This window comes from Strix uralensis, unplaced genomic scaffold, assembly GCF_047716275.1.
Source record: "Strix uralensis isolate ZFMK-TIS-50842 unplaced genomic scaffold, bStrUra1 scaffold_64, whole genome shotgun sequence".
In the NCBI taxonomy this organism is placed as follows: Eukaryota; Metazoa; Chordata; class Aves; order Strigiformes; family Strigidae; genus Strix; species Strix uralensis.
In genome coordinates, this window is record NW_027436722.1 from 854,732 (window position 1) to 874,019 (window position 19,288).

The following is a 19,288-nucleotide window of genomic DNA, read 5'->3' on the forward strand; positions in this document are numbered from 1 at the left end:
GTGACATGGCCACCACTGACCTGCTGCCCACTGTGACATGGCCACCATAGTGACGCGGCCAGCACTGACCTGCTGCCCACTGTGACATAGCCCCCACAGTGACATGGCAACCAGTGGCCTGTTGCTCACTGTGACATGGCCATCACTGACCTGCTGCACACTGTGACATGGCCCCACAGTGACGTGGCCACTACTGACCTGCTGCCCACTGTGACATGGTCCCCATAGTGACATGGCCACCACTGACCTGCTGCCCACTGTGACATGATCCCCATAGTGACATGGCCACCACTGACCTGCTGCCCACTGTGACATAGCCCCCACAGTGACATGGCAACCAGTGGCCTGCTGCTCACTGTGACATGACCTCACAGTGACATGGCCACCACTGACCTGCTGCCCACTGTGACATGGCCCCCATAGTGACATGGCCAAAACTGACCTGCTGCCCACTGTGACATGGCCCCCATAGTGACATGGCCACCACTGACCTGCTGCTCACTTTGACATAGCCCCACAGTGACTTGGGCACCACTGAACTGCTGCCCACTGTGACATAGCCCCCACAGTGACATGGCAACCAGTGGCCTGTTGCTCACTGTGACATGGCCACAACTGACCTGATGCCCACTGTGACATGGCCACCATAGTGACACGGCCAGCACTGACCTGCTGCCCACTGTGACATAGCCCCCACAGTGACATGGCAAACAGTGGCCTGTTGCTCACTGTGACATGGCCACCACTGACTTGCTGCACACTGTGACATGACCTCACATTGACATGGCCACCACTGACCTTCTGCCCACTGTGACATGGCCCCCATAGTGACATGGCCACCACTGACCTGCTGCCCACTGTGACATAGCCCCACAGTGACTTGGGCACCACTGACCTGCTTCCCACTGTGACATGGCCCCCATAGTGACATGACCACCACTGACCTGCTGCGCACTGTGACATAGCCCCCACAGTGACATGGCAACCAGTGGCCTTTTGCTCACTGTGACATGGCCATCACTGACCTGCTGCACACTGTGACATGACCCCACATTGACGTGGCCACTACTGACATGCTGCCCACTGTGACATGGCCGCCATAGTGACATGGCCACCACTGACCTGCTGCCCACTGTGACATAGCCCCCACAGTGACATGGCAACCAGTGGCCTGTTGCTCACTGTGACATGGCCATCACTGACCTGCTGCACACTGTGACATGGCCCCACAGTGACGTGGCCACTACTGACGTGCTGCCCACTGTGACATGGCCCCCATAGTGACATGGCCACCACTGACCTGCTGCCCACTGACATAGCCCCACAGTGACTTGGGCACCACTGACCTGCTGCCCACTGTGACAATGCCCCCATAGTGACATGGCCACCACTGACCTGCTGCCCACTGTGACATAGCCCCACAGTGACTTGGGCACCACTGACCTGCTGCCCACTGTGACATATCCCCCACAGTGACATCGCAACCAGTGGCCTGTTGCTCACTGTGGCATGGCCATCACTGACCTGCTGCCCACTGTGACATGGCCCCCATAGTGACATGGCCACCACTGACCTGCTGCCCACTGTGACATAGCCCCCACAGTGACATGGCAACCAGTGGCCTGTTGCTCACTGTGACATGGCCACAACTGACCTGATGCACACTGTGACATGACCTCACAGTGACATGGCCACCACTGACCTGCTGCCCAAAGTGACATAGTCCCCATAGTGACATGGCCACCACTGACCTGCTGCCCACTGTGACATGGCCACCATAGTGACACGGCCACAACTTACCTGCTGCCCACTGTGACATAGCCCCCACAGTGACATGGCAACCAGTGGCCTGTTGCTCACTGTGACATGGCCATCACTGACCTGCTGCACACTGTGACATGGCCCCACAGTGACGTGGCCACTACTGACCTGCTGCCCACTGTGACATGGTCCCCATAGTGACATGGCCACCACTGACCTGCTGCCCACTGTGACATGGCCCCCATAGTGACATGGCCACCACTGACCTGCTGCCCACTGTGACATAGCCCCCACAGTGACATGGCAACTAGAGGCCTGTTGCTCACAGTGACTTGACCACCACTGACCTGCTGCCCAATGTGACATGACCTCACAGTGACATGGCCACCACTGACCTGCTGCCCACTGTGACATAGCCCCCATAGTGACATGGCCACCATTGACATGCTGCCCATTGTAACATGGCCCCCATAGTGACATGGCCAAAACTGACCTGCTGCCCACTGTGACATAGCCCCCACAGTGACATGGCAACCAGTGGCCTGTTGCTCACTGTGACATGGCCATCACTGACCTGCTGCACACTGTGACTTGACCTCACAGTGACATGGCCACCACTGACCTGCTGCCCAATGTGACATAGCCCCCATAGTGACATGGCCACCATTGACCTGCTGCCCACTGTGACATAGCCCCCACAGTGACATGGCAACCAGTGGCTTGTTGCTCACTGTGACATGGCTATCACTGACCTGCTGCACACTGTGACATCGCCCCACAGTGACGTGGCCACTACTGACCTGCTGCCCACTATGACATGGCCCCCATAGTGACATGGCCACCACTGACCTGCTGCCCACTGTGACATGGCCCCAACAGTGACATGGCCACTACTGACCCGCTGACGACTGTGACATAGCCCCACAGTGACTTGGGCAACACTGATCTGCTGCCCACTGTGACATGGCCCCCATAGTGACATGGCCACCACTGACCTGTTGCCCACTGTGACATAGCCCCCACAGTGACATGGCAACCAGCGGCCTGTTGCTCACTGTGACATGAGCTCACAGTGACATGGCCACCACTGACCTGCTGCGCAATGTGACATAGCCCCCATAGTGACATGGCCACCACTGACCTGCTGCCCATTGTGACATGGCCACCACAGTGACACGGCCAGCACTGACCTGCTGCCCACTGTGACATAGCCCCCACAGTGACATGGCCACCACTGCCCTGCTGCCCACTGTGACATGGCCCCAATAGTGACATGGCCACCACTGACCTGCTGCCCACTGTGACATAGCCCCCACAGTGACATGGCAACCAGTGGCCTGTTGCTCACTCTGACATGGCCACCACTGACCTGCTGCACACTGTGACATACCTCACAGTGACATGGCCACCACTGACCTGCTGCCCACTGTGACCTAGCCCCCATAGTGACATGGCCACCATTGACCTGCTGCCCACTGTGACATGGCCCCCATAGTGACATGGCCACCACTGACCTGCTGCCCACTGTGACATAGCCCCTACAGTGACATGGCAACCAGTGCCCTGTTGCTCACTGTGACATGGCCATCACTGACCTGCTGCACACTGTGACATGGCCCCACAGTGACGTGGCCACTACTGACCTGCTGCCCACTGTGACATGGTCCCCATAGTGAAATGGCCACCACTGACCTGCTGCACACTGTGACATGGCCCCCATAGTGACATGGCCACCACTGACCTGCTGCCCACTGTGACATGGCCCCAACAGTGACATGGCCACCACTGACACGCTGACCACTGTGACATAGCCCCATAGTGACATGGCCACCACTGACCTGCTGCCCACTGTGACATAGCCCCCACAGTGACATGGCAACCAGTGGCCTGTTGCTCACTGTGACATAGCCCCCACAGTGACATGGCAACCAGTGCCCTGTTGCTCACTCTGACATGGCCATCACTGACCTGCTGCCCACTGTGACATGACCTCACAGTGACATGGCCACCACTGACCTGCTGCCCAATGTGACATAGTCCCCATAGTGACATGGCCACCACTGACCTGCTGCCCACTGTGACATGGCCCCCATAGTGACATGGCCACCACTGACCTGCTGTCCACTGTGACATAGCCCCCATAGTGACATGGCAACCAGTGGCCTGTTGCTCACTGTGACATGGGCACTACTGACCTGCTGCACACTGTGACATGACCTCACAGTGATATGGCCACCACTGACCTGCTGCCCAATGTGACATACCCCCCATAGTGATATGGCCACCATTGACCTGCTGCCCACTGTGACATGGCCCCCATAGTGACATGGCCAGCACTGAACTGCTGCCCACTGTGACATAGACCCAACAGTGACATGGCAAGCAGTGGCCTATTGCTCACTGTGACATGGCCATCACTGACCTGCTGCCCACTGTGACATGGCCCCCATAGTGACATGGCCACCACTGACCTGCTGCCCACTGTGACATGGCCCCAACAGTGACATGGCCACTACTGACCCGCTGACCACTGTGACATAGCCCCACAGTGACTTGGGCACCACTGAATGCTGCCCACAGTGACATGGTCCCAATAGTGACATGGCCACCACTGACCTGCGGCCCACTGTGACATGGCCCCCATAGTGACATGGCCACCACTGACCTGCTGCCCACTGTGACATAGCCCCCACAGTGACATGGCAACCAGTGGCCTGTTGCTCACTGTGACATGGCCACCACTGATCTGCTGCACACTGTGACATGACCTCACAGTGACATGGCCACCACTGACCTGCTGTCCACTGTGACCTAGCCCCCATAGTGACATGGCCACCATTGACATGCTGCCCACTGTGACATGGCCCCCATAGTGACATGGCCACCACTGACCTGCTGCCCACTGTGACATAGCCCCCACAGTGACAATGCAACCAGTGGCCTGTTGCTCACTGTGACATGGCCATCACTGACATGCTGCACACTGTGACATGGCCCCACAGTGACGTGGCCACTACTGACCTGCTGCCCACTGTGACATGGCCCCCATAGTGACATGGCCACCACTGACCTGCTGCGCACTGTGACATAGCCCCCACAGTGACATGGCAACCAGTGGCCTGTTGCTCACTGTGACATGGCCACCACTGACTTGCTGCACACTGTGACATGACCTCACAGTGACATGGCCACCACTGACCTTCTGCCCACTGTGACATGGCCCCCATATTGACATGGCCACCACTGACCTGCTGCCCACTGTGACATAGCCCCCACAGTGACATGGCAAACACTGACCTGCTGCCCACTGTGACATGGCCCCCATAGTGACATGACCACCACTGACCTGCTGCGCACTGTGACATAGCCCCCACAGTGACATGGCAACCAGTGGCCTGTTGCTCACTGTGACATGGCCACCACTGACTTGCTGCACACTGTGACATGACCCCACATTGACGTGGCCACTACTGACATGCTGCCCACTGTGACATGTCCCCCATACTGACATTGCCACCACTGACCTGCTGCCCACTGTGACATAGCCCCCACAGTGACATGGCAACCAGTGGCCTGTTGCTCACTGTGACATAAGCTCACAGTGACATGGCCACCACTGACCTGCTGCCCACTTTGACATGGCCACCATAGTGACACGGCCAGCACTAACCTGCTGCCCACTGTGACATAGCCCCCACAGTGACATGGCAACCAGTGGCCTGTTGCTCACTGTGACATGGCCATCACTGACCTGCTGCACACTGTGACATGGCCCCCATAGTGACATGGCCACCACTGACTTGCTGCCCACAGTGACATGGCCCCCATAGTGACATGGCCACCACTGACCTGCTGCCCACTGTGACATGGCCCCCATAGTGACATGGCCACCACTGACCTGCTGCCCACTGTGACATAGCCCCCACAGTGACATGGCAACCAGTGGCCTGTTGCTCACTGTGACATGGCCACCACTGATCTGCTGCACACTGTGACATGACCTCACAGTGACATGGCCACCACTGACCTGCTGCCCACTGTGACATGGCCCCCATAGTGACATGGCCACCATTGACATGCTGCCCACTGTGACATGGCCCCCATAGTGATATGGCCACCACTGACCTGCTGCCCACTGTGACATAGCCCTCACAGTGACAATGCAACCAGTGGCCTGTTGCTCACTGTGACATGGCCATCACTGACCTGCTGCACACTGTGACATGGCCCCACAGTGACGTGGCCACTACTGACCTGCTGCCCACTGTGACATGGCCCCCATAGTGACATGGCCACCACTGACCTGCTGCCCACTGTGACATGGCCCCCATAGTGACATGGCCAACACTGACCTGCTGCGAACTGTGACATAGCCCCCACAGTGACATGGCAACCAGTGGCCTGTTGCTCACTGTGACATGGCCATCACTGACCTGCTGCACACTGTGACATGGCCCCACAGTGCCGTGGCCACTACTGACCTGCTGCCCACTGTGACATAGCCCTCACAGTGACAATGCAACCAGTGGCCTGTTGCTCACTGTGACATGGCCATCACTGACATGCTGCCCACTGTGACATGGCCCCCATAGTGACATGTCCACCACTGACCTACTGCCCACTGTGACATAGCCCCCACAGTGACATGGCAACCAGTGGCCTGTTACTCACTGTGACATGGCCATCACTGACGTGGTGCACACTGTGACATGGCCCCACAGTGACGTGGCCACTACTGACCTGCTGCACACTGTGACATGGCCCCACAGTGCCGTGGCCACTACTGACCTGCTGCCCAGTGTGACATGGCCGACATAGTGACATGGCCACCACTGACCTGCTGCCCACTGTGACATGGCCCCCATAGTGACACGGCCACCACTGACCTGCTGCCCACTGTGACATAGCCCCCACAGTGACATGGCAACCAGTGGCCTGTTCCTCACTGTGACATGGCCATCGGTGACCTGCTGGACACTGTGACATGGCCCCACAGTGACGTGGCCACTACTGACCTGCTGCCCACTGTGACATGGCCCCCATAGAGACATGGCCACAACTGAGCTGCTGCCCACTGTGACATAGCCCCCACAGTGACATGGCAACCAGCGGCCTGTTGCTCACTGTGACATGAGCTCACAGTGACATGGCCACCACTGACCTGCTGCCAAATGTGACATAGCCCCCATAGTGACATGGCCACCACTGACCTGCTGCTCACTTTGACATAGCCACCATAGTGACAGGGCCAGCACTGACCTGCTGCCCAATGTGACATAGCCCCCACAGTGACATGGCAACCAGTGGCCTGTTGCTCACTGTGACATGGCCATCACTGACCTGCTGCACACTGTGACATGACCTCACACTGACGTGGCCACTACTGACCTGCTGCCCACTGTGACCTAGCCCCCATAGTGACATGGCCACCATTGACCTGCTGCCCACTGTGACATGGCCCACATAGTGACATGGCCATCACTGACCTGCTGCACACTGTGACATGGCCCCCATAGTGACATAGCCACCACTGACCTGCTGCCCACTGTGACATAGCCCCCACAGTGACATGGCAACCAGTGGCCTGTTCCTCACAGTGACATGGCCATCACTGACCTGCTGCACACTGTGACATGGCCCCACAGTGTCGTGGCCACTACTGACCTGCTGCCCACTGTGACATGGCCCCCATAGTGACATGGCCACCACTGACCTGCTGCCCACTGTGACATAGCCCCCACAGTGACATGGCCACCACTGACCTGCTGCCCAATGTGACATAGCCCCCATAGTGACATGGCCACCACTGACCTGCTGCCCACTGTGACATGGCCCGCATAGAGACATGGCCACAACTGACCTGCTGCCGACTGTGATATAGCCCCCACAGTGACATGGCAACCAGTGGCCTGTTGCTCACTGTGACATGGCCATCACTGACCTGCTGCACACTGTGACATGGCCCCACAGTGACGTGGCCACTACTGACCTGCTGCCCACTGTGACATGGCCCCCATAGTGACATGGCCACCACTGACCTGCTGCCCACTGTGACATAGCCCCACAGTGACTTGGGCACCACTGACCTGCTGCCCACTGTGACATGGCCCCCATAGTGACATGGCCACCACTGACCTGCTGCCCACTGTGACATAGCCCCGACAGTTACATGGCAACCAGTGGCCTGTTGCTCACTGTGACATGGCCACCACTGACTGCTGCCCACTGTGACATAGCCCCCACAGTGACATGGCAACCAGTGGCCTGTTGCTCACTGTGACATGGCCACCACTGACCTGCTGCAATCTGTGACATAGCCCCACAGTGACATGGGCACCACTGACCTGCTGCCCACTGTGACATGGCCCCCATAGTGACATGGCCACCACTGACCTGCTGCCCACTGTGACATGGCCCCCATAGTGACATGGCCACCACTGACCTGCTGCCCACTGTGACATAGCCCCCACAGTGACATGGCAACCAGTGGCCTGTTGCTCACTGTGACATGAGCTCACAGTGACATGGCCACCACTGACCTGCTGCGCACTTTGACATGGCCACCATAGTGACACGGCCAGCACTAACCTGCTGCCCACTGTGACATGGCCCCCATAGTGACATGGCCACCACTGACCTGCTGCCCACTGTGACATGGCCCCCATAGTGACATGGCCAGCACTGACCTGCTGCCCACTGTGACATAGCCCCCACAGTGACATGGCAACCAGTGGCCTGTTGCTCACTGTGACATGGCCATCACTGACCTGCTGCACACTGTGACATGACCTCACAGTGACATGGCCACCACTGACCTGCTGTCCACTGTGACCTAGCCCCCATAGTGACATGGCCACCATTGACATGCTGCCCACTATGACATGGCCCCCATAGTGACATGGCCACCACTGACCTGCTGCCCACTGTGACATAGCCCCCACAGTTACAATGCAACCAGTGGCCTGTTGCTCACTGTGACATGGCCATCACTGACCTGCTGCACACTGTGACATAGCCCCACAGTGACGTGGCCACTACTGACCTGCTGCCCACTGTGACATGGCCCCCATAGTGACATGGCCACCACTGACCTGCTGCCCACTGTGACATAGCCCCCACAGTGACATGGCAACCAGTGGCCTGTTGCTCACTGTGACATGGCCACCACTGACTTGCTGCACACTGTGACATGACCTCACAGTGACATGGCCACCACTGACATTCTGCCCACTGTGACATGGCCCCCATAGTGACATGGCCACCACTGACCTGCTGCCCACTGTGACATAGCCCCCACAGTGACATGGCAACCAGTGGCCTGTTGCTCACAGTGACGTGGCCACTACTGACCTGCTGCCCACTGTGACATGGCCCCCATAGTGACATGACCACCTCTGACATGCTGCCCACTGTGACATGGCCCCCATAGTGACATGGCCACCACTGACCTGCTGCCCACTGTGACATAGCCCCCATAGTGACATGGCCAGCACTGACCTGCTGCCCACTGTGACATAGCCCCCACAGTGACATGGCAACCAGTGGCCTGTTACTCACTGTGACATGGCCATCACTGACGTGCTGCACACTGTGACATGGCCCCACAGTGCCGTGGCCACTACTGACCTGCTGCACACTGTGACATGGCCCCACAGTGCAGTGGCCACTACTGACCTGCTGCCCAGTGTGACATGGCCGCCATAGTGACATGGCCACCACTGACCTGCTGCCCACTGTGACATGGCCCCCATAGTGACACGGCCACCACTGACCTGCTGCCCACTGTGACATAGCCCCCACAGTGACATGGCAACCAGTGGCCTGTTCCTCACTGTGACATGGCCATCGGTGACCTGCTGCACACTGTGACATGGCCCCACAGTGACGTGGCCACTACTGACCTGCTGCCCACTGTGACATGGCCCCCATAGAGACATGGCCACAACTGAGCTGCTGCCCACTTTGACATGGCCACCATAGTGACATGGCCACCACTGACCTGCTGCCCACTGTGACATGGCCCCCATAGTGACACGGCCACCACTGACCTGCTGCCCACTGTGACATAGCCCCCACAGTGACATGGCAACCAGTGGCCTGTTGCTCACTGTGACATGGCCCCCATAGTGACATGGCCACCACTGACCTGCTGCCCACTGTGACATGGCCCCCATAGTGACATGGCCAGCACTGACCTGCTGCCCACTGTGACATAGCCCCCACAGTGACATGGCAACAAGTGGCCTTTTGCACACTGTGACATGGACACCACTGATCTGCTGCACACTGTGACATGACCTCACAGTGACGTGGCCACCACTGACCTGCTGTCCACTGTGACCTAGCCCCCATAGTGACATGGCCACCATTGACATGCTGCCCACTGTGACATGGCCCCCATAGTGACATAGCCACCACTGACCTGCTGCCCACTGTGACATGGCCCCCATAGTGACATAGCCACCACTGACCTGCTGCCCATTGTGACATGGCCCCCATAGTGACATAGCCACCACTGACCTGCTGCCCACTGTGACATGGCCCCCATAGTGACATGGCCACCACTGACCTGCTGCCCACTGTGACATGGCCCTCATAGTGACATGGCCACCACTGACCTGCTGCCCAATGTGACATAGCCCCCATAGTGACATGGCCACCACTGACCTGCTGTCCACTGTGACATGGCCCCCATAGTGACATGGCCACCACTGACCTTCTGCCCACTGTGACATAGCCCCCACAGTGACATGGCAACCAGTAGCCTGTTGCTCACTGTGACATGGCCACCACTGACCTGCTGCACACTGTGACATGACCTCACAGTGACATGGCCACCACTGACCTGCTGCCCACTGTGACATAGCCCCCATAGTCACATGGCCAGCACTGACCTGCTGCCCACTGTGACATAGCCCCCACAGTGACATGGCAACCAGTGGCCTGTTACTCACTGTGACATGGCCATCACTGACCTGCTGCACACTGTGACATGGCCCCACAGTGACGTGGCCACTACTGACCTGCTGCCCACTGTGACATGGCCCCCATAGTGACATGGCCCCCATAGTGACATGGCCACCAGTGACCTGCTGCCCACTGTGACATGGCCCCCATAGTGACATGGCCACCACTGACCTGCTGCCCACTGTGACACAGCCCCCACAGTGACATGGCAACCAGTGGCCTGTTGCTCACTGCGACATGGCCATCACTGACCTGCTGCACACTGTGACATGGCCCCACAGTGCCGTGGCCACTACTGACCTGCTGCCCACTGTGACATGGCCCCCATAGTGACGTGGCCACTACTGACCTGGTGCCCACTGTGACATGGCCCCCATAGTGACATGGCCACCACTGACCTGCTGCCCACTGTGACATTGCCCCCATAGTGACATGGCCAACACTGACCTGCTGCGCACTGTGACATAGCCCCCACAGTGACATGGCAACCAGTGGCCTGTTGCTCACTGTGACATGGCCACCACTGACTTGCTGCACACTGTGACATGACCTCACAGTGACATGGCCACCACTGACCTTCTGCCCACTGTGAAATGGCCCCCATAGTGACATGGCCACCACTGACCTGCTGCCCACTGTGACATCGCCCCCATAGTGACATGGCCAGCACTGACCTGCTGCCCACTGTGACATAGCCCCCACAGTGACATGGCAACCAGTGGCCTGTTGCTCACTGTGACATGGCCACCACTGATCTGCTGCACACTGTGACATGACCTCACAGTTACATGGCCACCACTGACCTGCTGTCCACTGTGACCTAGCCCCCATAGTGACATGGCCACCATTGACATGCTGCCCACTGTGACATGGCCCCCATAGTGACATGGCCACCACTGACCTGCTGCCCACTGTGACATAGCCCCCACAGTGACATGGCAACCAGTGGCCTGTTGCTCACTGTGACATGGCCATCACTGACCTGCTGCACACTGTGACATGGCCCCACAGTGACGTGGCCACTACTGACCTGCTGCCCACTGTGACATGGCCCCCATAGTGACATGGCCACCACTGACCTGCTGCCCACTGTGACATGGCCCCCATAGTGACATGGCCAACACTGACCTGCTGCGCACTGTGACATAGCCCCCACAGTGACATGGCAACCAGTGGCCTGTTGCTCACTGTGACATGGCCACCACTGACTTGCTGCACACTGTGACATGACCTCACAGTGACATGGCCACCACTGACATTCTGCCCACTGTGACATGGCCCCCATAGTGACATGGCCACCACTGACCTGCTGCCCACTGTGACATAGCCCCCACAGTGACATGGCAACCAGTGGCCTGTTGCTCACAGTGACGTGGCCACTACTGACCTGCTGCCCACTGTGACATGGCCCCCATAGTGACATGGCCAGCACTGACCTGCTGCCCACTGTGACATAGCCCCCACAGTGACATGGCAACCAGTGGCCTGTTACTCACTGTGACATGGCCATCACTGACGTGCTGCACACTGTGACATGGCCTCACAGTGACGTGGCCACTACTGACCTGCTGCACACTGTGACATGGCCCCACAGTGCAGTGGCCACTACTGACCTGCTGCCCACTGTGACATGGCCACCATAGTGACATGGCCACCACTGACCTGCTGCCCACTGTGACATGGCCCCCATAGTGACACGGCCACCACTGACCTGCTGCCCACTGTGACATAGCCCCCACAGTGACATGGCAACCAGTGGCCTGTTCCTCACTGTGACATGGCCACCACTGACCTGCTGCACACTGTGACATGGCCCCACAGTGACGTGGCCACTACTGACCTGCTGCCCACTGTGACATGGCCCCCATAGAGACATGGCCACAACTGAGCTGCTGCCCACTGTGACATAGCCCCCACAGTGACATGGCAACCAGTGGCCTGTTGCTCACTGTGACATGGCCATTATTGACCTGCTGTACACTGTGACATGACCTCACACTGACGTGGCCACTACTGACCTGCTGCCCACTGTGACCTAGCCCCCATAGTGACATGGCCACCATTGACCTGCTGCCCACTGTGACATGGCCCACATAGTGACATGGCCATCACTGACCTGCTGCCCACTGTGACATGGCCCCCATAGTGACATAGCCACCACCGACCTGCTGCCCACTGTGACATGGCCCCCATAATGACATGGCCACCACTGACCTGTGCCCACTGTGACATGGCCCTCATAGTGACATGGCCACCACTGACCTGCTGTCCACTGTGACATGGCCCCCATAGTGACATGGCCACCACTGACCTTCTGCCCACTGTGACATAGCCCCCACAGTGACATGGCAACCAGTGGCCTGTTGCTCACTGTGACATGGCCACCACTGATCTGCTGCACACTGTGACATGACCTCACAGTTACATGGCCACCACTGACCTGCTGTCCACTGTGACCTAGCCCCCATAGTGACATGGCCACCATTGACATGCTGCCCACTGTGACATGGCCCCCATAGTGACATGGCCACCACTGACCTGCTGCCCACTGTGACATAGCCCCCACAGTGACATGGCAACCAGTGGCCTGTTGCTCACTGTGACATGGCCATCACTGACCTGCTGCACACTGTGACATGGCCCCACAGTGACGTGGCCACTACTGACCTGCTGCCCACTGTGACATGGCCCCCATAGTGACATGGCCACCACTGACCTGCTGCCCACTGTGACATGGCCCCCATAGTGACATGGCCAACACTGACCTGCTGCGCACTGTGACATAGCCCCCACAGTGACATGGCAACCAGTGGCCTGTTGCTCACTGTGACATGGCCACCACTGACTTGCTGCACACTGTGACATGACCTCACAGTGACATGGCCACCACTGACATTCTGCCCACTGTGACATGGCCCCCATAGTGACATGGCCACCACTGACCTGCTGCCCACTGTGACATAGCCCCCACAGTGACATGGCAACCAGTGGCCTGTTGCTCACAGTGACGTGGCCACTACTGACCTGCTGCCCACTGTGACATGGCCCCCATAGTGACATGGCCACCACTGACCTGCTGCCCACTGTGACATAGCCCCCATAGTGACATGGCCAGCACTGACCTGCTGCCCACTGTGACATAGCCCCCACAGTGACATGGCAACCAGTGGCCTGTTACTCACTGTGACATGGCCATCACTGACGTGCTGCACACTGTGACATGGCCTCACAGTGACGTGGCCACTACTGACCTGCTGCACACTGTGACATGGCCCCACAGTGCAGTGGCCACTACTGACCTGCTGCCCACTGTGACATGGCCACCATAGTGACATGGCCACCACTGACCTGCTGCCCACTGTGACATGGCCCCCATAGTGACACGGCCACCACTGACCTGCTGCCCACTGTGACATAGCCCCCACAGTGACATGGCAACCAGTGGCCTGTTCCTCACTGTGACATGGCCACCACTGACCTGCTGCACACTGTGACATGGCCCCACAGTGACGTGGCCACTACTGACCTGCTGCCCACTGTGACATGGCCACCATAGAGACATGGCCACAACTGAGCTGCTGCCCACTGTGACATAGCCCCCACAGTGACATGGCAACCAGTGGCCTGTTGCTCACTGTGACATGGCCATTATTGACCTGCTGTACACTGTGACATGACCTCACACTGACGTGGCCACTACTGACCTGCTGCCCACTGTGACCTAGCCCCCATAGTGACATGGCCACCATTGACCTGCTGCCCACTGTGACATGGCCCACATAGTGACATGGCCATCACTGACCTGCTGCCCACTGTGACATGGCCCCCATAGTGACATAGCCACCACTGACCTGCTGCCCACTGTGACATGGCCCCCATAATGACATGGCCACCACTGACCTGTGCCCACTGTGACATGGCCCTCATAGTGACATGGCCACCACTGACCTGCTGTCCACTGTGACATGGCCCCCATAGTGACATGGCCACCACTGACCTTCTGCCCACTGTGACATAGCCCCCACAGTGACATGGCAACCAGTGGCCTGTTGCTCACTGTGACATGGCCACCACTGACTTGCTGCACACTGTGACATGACCTCACAGTGACATGGCCACCACTGACATTCTGCCCACTGTGACATGGCCCCCATAGTGACATGGCCACCACTGACCTGCTGCCCACTGTGACATAGCCCCCACAGTGACATGGCAACCAGTGGCCTGTTGCTCACAGTGACGTGGCCACTACTGACCTGCTGCACACTGTGACATGGCCCCACAGTGCAGTGGCCACTACTGACCTGCTGCCCACTGTGACATGGCCACCATAGTGACATGGCCACCACTGACCTGCTGCCCACTGTGACATGGCCCCCATAGTGACACGGCCACCACTGACCTGCTGCCCACTGTGACATAGCCCCCACAGTGACATGGCAACCAGTGGCCTGTTCCTCACTGTGACATGGCCACCACTGACCTGCTGCACACTGTGACATGGCCCCACAGTGACGTGGCCACTACTGACCTGCTGCCCACTGTGACATGGCCCCCATAGAGACATGGCCACAACTGAGCTGCTGCCCACTGTGACATAGCCCCCACAGTGACATGGCAACCAGTGGCCTGTTGCTCACTGTGACATGGCCATTATTGACCTGCTGTACACTGTGACATGACCTCACACTGACGTGGCCACTACTGACCTGCTGCCCACTGTGACCTAGCCCCCATAGTGACATGGCCACCATTGACCTGCTGCCCACTGTGACATGGCCCACATAGTGACATGGCCATCACTGACCTGCTGCCCACTGTGACATGGCCCCCATAGTGACATAGCCACCACTGACCTGCTGCCCACTGTGACATGGCCCCCATAATGACATGGCCACCACTGACCTGTGCCCACTGTGACATGGCCCTCATAGTGACATGGCCACCACTGACCTGCTGTCCACTGTGACATGGCCCCCATAGTGACATGGCCACCACTGACCTTCTGCCCACTGTGACATAGCCCCCACAGTGACATGGCAACCAGTGGCCTGTTGCTCACTGTGACATGGCCACCACTGATCTGCTGCACACTGTGACATGACCTCACAGTTACATGGCCACCACTGACCTGCTGTCCACTGTGACCTAGCCCCCATAGTGACATGGCCACCATTGACATGCTGCCCACTGTGACATGGCCCCCATAGTGACATGGCCACCACTGACCTGCTGCCCACTGTGACATAGCCCCCACAGTGACATGGCAACCAGTGGCCTGTTGCTCACTGTGACATGGCCATCACTGACCTGCTGCACACTGTGACATGGCCCCACAGTGACGTGGCCACTACTGACCTGCTGCCCACTGTGACATGGCCCCCATAGTGACATGGCCACCACTGACCTGCTGCCCACTGTGACATGGCCCCCATAGTGACATGGCCAACACTGACCTGCTGCGCACTGTGACATAGCCCCCACAGTGACATGGCAACCAGTGGCCTGTTGCTCACTGTGACATGGCCACCACTGACTTGCTGCACACTGTGACATGACCTCACAGTGACATGGCCACCACTGACATTCTGCCCACTGTGACATGGCCCCCATAGTGACATGGCCACCACTGACCTGCTGCCCACTGTGACATAGCCCCCACAGTGACATGGCAACCAGTGGCCTGTTGCTCACAGTGACGTGGCCACTACTGACCTGCTGCCCACTGTGACATGGCCCCCATAGTGACATGGCCACCACTGACCTGCTGCCCACTGTGACATAGCCCCCATAGTGACATGGCCAGCACTGACCTGCTGCCCACTGTGACATAGCCCCCACAGTGACATGGCAACCAGTGGCCTGTTACTCACTGTGACATGGCCATCACTGACGTGCTGCACACTGTGACATGGCCTCACAGTGACGTGGCCACTACTGACCTGCTGCACACTGTGACATGGCCCCACAGTGCAGTGGCCACTACTGACCTGCTGCCCACTGTGACATGGCCACCATAGTGACATGGCCACCACTGACCTGCTGCCCACTGTGACATGGCCCCCATAGTGACACGGCCACCACTGACCTGCTGCCCACTGTGACATAGCCCCCACAGTGACATGGCAACCAGTGGCCTGTTCCTCACTGTGACATGGCCACCACTGACCTGCTGCACACTGTGACATGGCCCCACAGTGACGTGGCCATCACTGACCTGCTGCCCACTGTGACATGGCCCCCATAGAGACATGGCCACAACTGAGCTGCTGCCCACTGTGACATAGCCCCCACAGTGACATGGCAACCAGTGGCCTGTTGCTCACTGTGACATGGCCATTATTGACCTGCTGTACACTGTGACATGACCTCACACTGACGTGGCCACTACTGACCTGCTGCCCACTGTGACCTAGCCCCCATAGTGACATGGCCACCATTGACCTGCTGCCCACTGTGACATGGCCCACATAGTGACATGGCCATCACTGACCTGCTGCCCACTGTGACATGGCCCCCATAGTGACATAGCCACCACTGACCTGCTGCCCACTGTGACATGGCCCCCATAATGACATGGCCACCACTGACCTGTGCCCACTGTGACATGGCCCTCATAGTGACATGGCCACCACTGACCTGCTGTCCACTGTGACATGGCCCCCATAGTGACATGGCCACCACTGACCTTCTGCCCACTGTGACATAGCCCCCACAGTGACATGGCAACCAGTAGCCTGTTGCTCACTGTGACATGGCCACCACTGACCTGCTGCACACTGTGACATGACCTCACAGTGACATGGCCACCACTGACCTGCTGCCCACTGTGACATAGCCCCCATAGTCACATGGCCAGCACTGACCTGCTGCCCACTGTGACATAGCCCCCACAGTGACATGGCAACCAGTGGCCTGTTACTCACTGTGACATGGCCATCACTGACCTGCTGCACACTGTGACATGGCCCCACAGTGACGTGGCCACTACTGACCTGCTGCCCACTGTGACATGGCCCCCATAGTGACATGGCCACCAGTGACCTGCTGCCCACTGTGACATGGCCCCCATAGTGACATGGCCACCACTGACCTGCTGCCCACTGTGACACAGCCCCCACAGTGACATGGCAACCAGTGGCCTGTTGCTCACTGCGACATGGCCATCACTGACCTGCTGCACACTGTGACATGGCCCCACAGTGCCGTGGCCACTACTGACCTGCTGCCCACTGTGACATGGCCCCCATAGTGACATGGCCACCACTGACCTGCTGCCCACTGTGACATGGCCCCCATAGTGACATGGCCACCACTGACCTGCTGCCCACTGTGACATGGCCCCCATAGTGACATGGCCAACACTGACCTGCTGCCCACTGTGACATAGCCCCCACAGTGACATGGCAACCAGTGGCCTGTTGCTCACTGTGACATGGCCACCACTGACTTGCTGCACACTGTGACATGACCTCACAGTGACATGGCCACCACTGACCTTCTGCCCACTGTGAAATGGCCCCCATAGTGACATGGCCACCACTGACCTGCTGCCCACTGTGACATAGCCCCCACAGTGACATGGCAACCAGTGGCCTGTTGCTCACTGTGACATGGCCATCACTGACCTGCTGCACACTGTGACATGGCCCCACAGTGACGTGGCCACTACTGACGTGCTGCCCACTGTGACATGGCCCCCATAGTGACATGGCCACCACTGACCTGCTGCCCACTGACATAGCCCCACAGTGACATGGCCACCACTGACCTGCTGCGCACTGTGACATAGACCCCACAGTGACATGGCAACCAGTGGCCTTTTGCTCACTGTGACATGGCCATCACTGACCTGCTGCACACTGTGACATGACCTCACAGTGACATGGCCACCACTGACCTGCTGCCCACTGTGACATAGCCCCCATAGTGACATGGCCACCATTGACCTGCTGCCCACTGTGACATGGCCCCCATAGTGACATGGCCACCACTGACCTGCTGCCCACTGTGACATAGCCCCCACAGTGACATGGCAACCAGTGGCCTGTTGCTCACTGTGACATGGCCATCACTGACGTGCTGCACACTGTGACATGGCCCCACAGTGACGTGGCCACTACTGACCTGCTGCCCACTGTGACATGGCCACCATAGTGACACGGCCAGCAGTAACCTGCTGCCCACTGTGACATAGCCCCCACAGTGACATGGCAACCAGTGGCCTGTTGCTCACTGTGACATGGCCATCACTGACCTGCTGCACACTGTGACATGGCCCCACAGTGACATGGCCACTACTGACCTGCTGTCCACTGTGACATGGCCCCCATAGTGACATGGCCACCACTGACTTGCTGCCCACTGTTTCATGGCCCCCATAGTGACATGGCCACCACTGACCTGCTGCCCACTGTGACATAGCCCCCATAGTCACATGGCCAGCACTGACCTGCTGCCCACTGTGACATAGCCCCCACAGTGACATGGCAACCAGTGGCCTGTTACTCACTGTGACATGGCCATCACTGACGTGCTGCACACTGTGACATGGCCCCAC